General features: G+C 34.8%; 1 long non-coding RNA gene across 3 annotated transcripts; it reads left to right on the forward strand.

The window, feature by feature from the left end:
* Window positions 1-357: 357 nt before the first annotated feature.
* LOC139698702 (uncharacterized) lies at window positions 358-4,914 on the forward strand. 3 transcript variants are annotated; one of them, XR_011703009.1, is made up of 4 exons: window positions 358-471; window positions 837-929; window positions 1,032-1,222; window positions 3,392-4,914. It is a non-coding gene; the product is annotated as an uncharacterized lncRNA (long non-coding RNA). The 3 variants fall into 3 exon arrangements; XR_011703007.1 differs by having other exon boundaries at window positions 373-676; XR_011703008.1 differs by having other exon boundaries at window positions 373-570.
* The last annotated feature ends 784 nt before the right edge of the window (window positions 4,915-5,698 follow it).

The following is a 5,698-nucleotide window of genomic DNA, read 5'->3' on the forward strand; positions in this document are numbered from 1 at the left end:
GGTATTTAAATGTGAGGTCCAATTGTTAATTAATAATGCGTGATTTGTTAATTCAACATTTGAGAGTTTTTCCGTCTATTAAACATGATGACCAATGTTTATTTTTCTTTCCTGCGAGCATCAACTAAGTCATACCTTAATGTCGAGGCGATGTATTTTAGTGATAAAATATAATAAAAATTATATGGAAGACTGTAAGGGTGTATGTCAATCATGTATAAGACGGAATTTGATCTACGGCGCAGGAATGTGACGCCAGCGTTATCTAACAACCAAGAATGTAACTACTTCGTAGTTTTATTGTGAAACACCTCTCTCTTTGAGCGGTTTTCCCACAGAAAACAGAGTTAAAGGTCTTAACATGAGAGTGGGCATTCCATGTATCGAATCGTCAGGTTGTATGTCAAGATGATATCTAAGCTTGCAACATAAACAAAACATGGATTTGAGTGACTTTCGTGTTTGCTATAGGTTTGTTAGAATATTTATGACCGGCGTTCTAAGTAAATTGTCTCAAAGTGATATGTGAATGTGCCGGGTTTCATTACGTATTTCGGAGGCCACCTGATTGTCAGTTTCGATGATAAGATGACATGACTTGGATAGCCAATGATTATGTTATTCACGCAAACCGTCCTGTCCAAGTATTCTCTGTGCATGTGTGGTAGTTAATAATGTAATGTCCCTTTCTTTGTATGAAATGTCCTATCGTTGGTATGAAATGTGCAGGCTTTTGGGTTTTATCTGTGCTGACACTTGAGAGTATTATTAGAGAATAATGCCTCTTTTTTATCAGGAAAGAGTCATTACACCTTTTCTTCTATTTTTACGTTCAGGTGAATTATGCTTCAAGAAAAGGGCAAGCCGTCCTCTTCTTGCTGGAAATTATGATTGTTGTCTTCAGCTGCGCAATTTAATTTACCTTGATGGTAGGTTGAAAACTTATTTTATTCCGTCTTAGATACCATCAGAGCAAATTCGCTAAATGTTGTGTGTATGTCTATCAGTATTGATTATTTTCATTTTTTTAGTTAATGAAGTGGTGATTCAAGATATGCGATGGAAACCTATTATGCCAGGGCTTTAGCTGAACTCATCCTTCTTGTGAGCAATGCGAGGGTAATTTTTACCATAAAAAGATACTCCTTTTACAAGTACTCCTATGTTTTATTACTCTATGGACTGTCCCTACTCACATCAGCTGTTGGAGTTTTCAGATACGGTAAGTACTTATGCCAGTTGTATTCTATTGGTATTGTATTCCATGGAGATTCACTCCGTTATAAGTGTTTCCGCTGGCACTAATGAAACTAAGGGATAATTGTTCTGAGTTGGGTTTATGGAGAAGAGTAGACATTTAATTGATATATAGGTTTAAGAGTGATAATTTACTAAATGAGTGGTGAAAAAGGAGTACTTGGGGTGCCAAGTAGGTAGAAATTGTCAGAGTAATGGATGCGCCATTTATTCAGGCCTAATAGAAATATGGGCGGAAATGAAACTTCATGGGAAGTAATCGACAGGGAGGAAAACCATTTAAATGTTGAATAACTTGCAGGTGAATGATAAGCAGAGAAAACTGTAGTGATGTGAAGGTGAATCCGAAAATATACCAAGAAAAATAAAGTTACTTTGGTAAGACCCCACATTTGGTGGAATTATGCTGCTGGCTACCAGATATTGGCGAATAAAAAATATTTGGATTGTAGAGAATTTCATTCAAATTTAAACTGATAAGTGCAGCCAATAGACATTATTCTTGAGAGTATTAGTACTTGCATACTAATTCCCAGAGTTAACCCTGGGGAAAACTCTTATGTTTTATTACTCTGTGAGCTATCCTTATTAAATACTTGAATAAACTTTGGGAAAAATTTTATAATACCATTTGAAATAAAAAAATCTTGAAACTTTCAATTACTTGAGCAAATTTCAATGACTCAATGATGTACCCATGAAAAACTTTATGAGAATCACTATGAGAAGTTATTCAAATATAAGCAATTATAATAGGTGACAAATGCTGTTATAATTTTAAATATAAAGGTCTTATTTTTCTCTTGATGTAAAAATATTTCCTATTCTTGTTATGTCTCTGAGAGAACTTAAGTATACTTTTATGAGGTATGTCCAGAAAGGATCCAGCCATGATATAATTTGAGAAAAATAGCCTGCCTAGAACACTGATGCCTTTGCCTCTTTTGAAGTGCTTTTCTTGGGACCTCTCGCACTTATCTAAGCATCTCTTTCACTTTTCAGAACAACCAGCTAATTCCTTTTTCGGAATTGTCATTAGCTGCTTCCTTGCATTTTCTTTTATCACATCAGCATCAAGAGTTTCATGCTGCAGTTGGAGGAGACTTTCTCCAAGTTGCGAATGATTACCCCAGTTTTCTAAAAAAAGGTCATAACTAAAGATGAGTCGTGGATCTACGGCTATGACCCTGAAATAAAAGCCCTGTCTTCTCAACAGTCAGTTCATGAGATAAGGGAGAATCCAATGAGGCAGCTTATGAACATTCCAATTTTCAAAAATATCAGCGGAGTCTTTTTTTGGAATGGTTGCTGCCTCATTGCATTCTCCTTTATCTCATCTACTGATCGTTGGGAAGACTGGGCTTTTATTTCAGCCAGAAGAGTCGTGGATCTACAGTCATAGATCCATGACTCTTCTCCAGTTCTGACCATTTTCAGAAAACCTGGGTAATCGTTTGTGACTTAGAGCAAGTCTCCTGAAACTGCAGCTTGAAATTCTTGACGTTGATAAGATAAAAGAGAATGTGACGAGGCATCTGATGACAATTCCACAAAGGGGCTTTGCTAATTGTTTGGAAAAGTGGAAGAGATGCTTGGATAAGTGTGTGAGTTCTCGGGGAATGCGTCGAAGATGATTAAAGCATCATTGTTCTAGGTAGGCTATTTTGCTCAAAATATTGCATGTCTGGATAGTTTCCAGCCTGACCTTGTGCATGCTGTAGGTTCTAATATTAAAATTATTTTTGAGCTGGAATATAGTCCAAGCCCCTTACTTTTCATATCAATATTGGGGAAAAAATGGGGCTAAACATATTCTACAAAATAGTGAATATAGGTCATTTAGTTTAATTACAATACAATAAAAAAATAAAATGACAGGTCAGATTACCCTTGTGGATTTACTTTATATTTTTGCAAACTTACTGTTTGTATTAATATGGTAATACTCTAGGGTATTCTTTTTCCAATCAACACAATTTCTGGTAATTCTATTTTTTCTTCATTGAGAACATAAGGTGCCCTAAGTATAAAAGTTAGTTTTCTATATTATTTTAGCTGTGGAAAAATAGATTTATATATATTGATGTATTGAATGTTATTGCACTTGCTAATAAAAATTTTCCTCTCATTGCAGGCAACCCTGTATATGGTCCAAAAATCAAAATGGTATATGATCTATTGAAGAAAATATGCGCCAACATATGTTTGCCATTTTTTGTGATTGAGTATTATTTTTATCAAATGAATATGAAAACAACTGTTGAATCATCTGATTTTTTCCTTGAAAGTTTATTTTCCCAAAGCAAAGAAAATCCTATTATATTATTTCAGGAAGTCTCAAAATTGATTATTCCTTCACGGTCAAGTGAGTGTAACTTCCCAATTTTGCTGTTTCGCTTGCTAGGTGTAGCAACTCTTCACTTTGCAATACTTTGCATCTTCTCCTCTACAATAGCACTTATCCATCACTTACGTTCCTGTGGTGCTCCGACAATGCTCAACTTAGCATATATATTTTGTATATTTTGGTTCAGTGTAACAAATGAAGCAGGTTCAATTAATCTTTGGGGGTTAGCAGTTGTGATCTCTGCATTTATTGACAAATTTATTCTCAGCCAAAATTCTGAACTGGGCTGGCGCCTTGGTGTACCTGTGCTGTTGGATGAACTCAGAATATTGAACTTGGTATTTTTTACAATATTTTCTGCAAAAGCCCTTACTGATTGATGTACAAGGTGTTAAATGTCCAAATGGGATAATAATGTGAATGCATTTGTAATTTTTTTCCTTAAGATTCATGTTATTAGGGTGAAAATCTAAAGATGTAATATATGTATTATATATGCATACTGTATATCCTCTAGCGTACTATTAATATTTTCATCTGGGGCAAAATAAGAATCAAAACATTTTAATTGGTGCAGATGGATAAATCTTTTTTGGTTGGAGATTAAAAGTTGTAATTTTGCCTGTCAGTTAAGTTTCATTTGGGACATTGCTTGTGCAGTTGTTAGAATATTTGAATTTATTATTGATTATTTTATTAATGCTTTTTTTGTATTGATTTTCCCCTACATATTTCTGTGGACTTCCTATACTGTCTTGATATTCTGTCATTGCATTTTGGAATTTTCTGTCTCATTATGCTCGTGATTAAATTCAGAGGATCCACAAAAGTGTGTCTGGTAAAGCTAAGGTAGAAGGTCAATTAATGAGATACAGAGGGAGTACCACCTGGGTGAGGAGCTTTTGGTTTTGATACCTTTCTTAACAAGGGATATCTCTAATATGGGTTATATTTAATATTAAAAAGTACATTTACAAGCCATGGATCTCTCTTCATACTCTTACTCATATCAATGTGTATATTCCTAAACTTATTTCCGTTTAGCTTAGAGCATAAATGAAGTTTATCTAATTGTGCAGAATGGTTCTTTGTAAAAAGCGGCCACTTCAATCCATACATAACCATTAAAATGAAATTCTTCTTTATGTGCTGACTTTGTCCTCTATTTTTAGTTTTGATTAGCATAAAGGTGGTGTTTACAGTCCTTTTAATGCCCCAATGGTACACTAGTGAGTACATATGTAATACTGATTGTATGTGATATAAAATTGTTGTATTTTTGTAAAAACAAGAGTAAATCTAAAATATCATGGTTGGTTTCTTACTTCAAATAGCATGCGTTGAAGGGTCTCCTCACATCTTGTCCTTGAGGGACTTTAGAGTTATTTTCCACATCTGTATCTTTCTTATTGTCTATTGTTATCATGGATGTATAGTTCGGAAGATAGATTGAATAGGAAATACTACAGCAAGAAACTCAAATGCTGGTTTGATAGGCGAGGGTAGAGTTCACAGTATACTAAATCCAATGGTTTGTAAAATTTACCTGTCATGCGAATAGAGGCTTCCTGTGCTCTCTGTAGTTTACTAGTAGTCGAAATGAAACCTGCGACAGATAGCTTTGATAAAGCTAGGGTTGTATAGAGCTCTCACCTGGATTCAAACCTGGTCCCTTGAGTCATTAACCCAGCTCTTTATGCACTGGACCACCATAGGGAATGAAGAAAATATGCGTAAAAGTGAGACCAAGGAGGGGATTGAGTGTGATTTAAAAGCGAACAGAGATAACTTATGGACTCCCTGAAATTAAAATCCCCAAAATGAAATTCCGTTTTAAAAGGAGTCTATTCTCAAATTGTGCTTCAGCGTGATATATCATAGATAAAATTATTCCCTCATTTCACATCATTTAATCTAGAAATTAAACTCCCAAATATCCAATAAATCCTAGCATATAATGTACCTAAGGTTAAATTATTCAATAGGATTTATTGAGGGAGGGATGTGGTCAGAGGACTGTCAGCTCTGTTTCAAAAGAAATTAGATCGGCAGCATTAGACTTGGCATAAGAATATTATGTAAACGAGGATACCT

This window comes from Hetaerina americana, unplaced genomic scaffold (genome assembly GCF_022747635.1).
Source record: "Hetaerina americana unplaced genomic scaffold, ioHetAmer1.1.p SCAF_9, whole genome shotgun sequence".
In the NCBI taxonomy this organism is placed as follows: domain Eukaryota; kingdom Metazoa; phylum Arthropoda; class Insecta; order Odonata; family Calopterygidae; genus Hetaerina; species Hetaerina americana.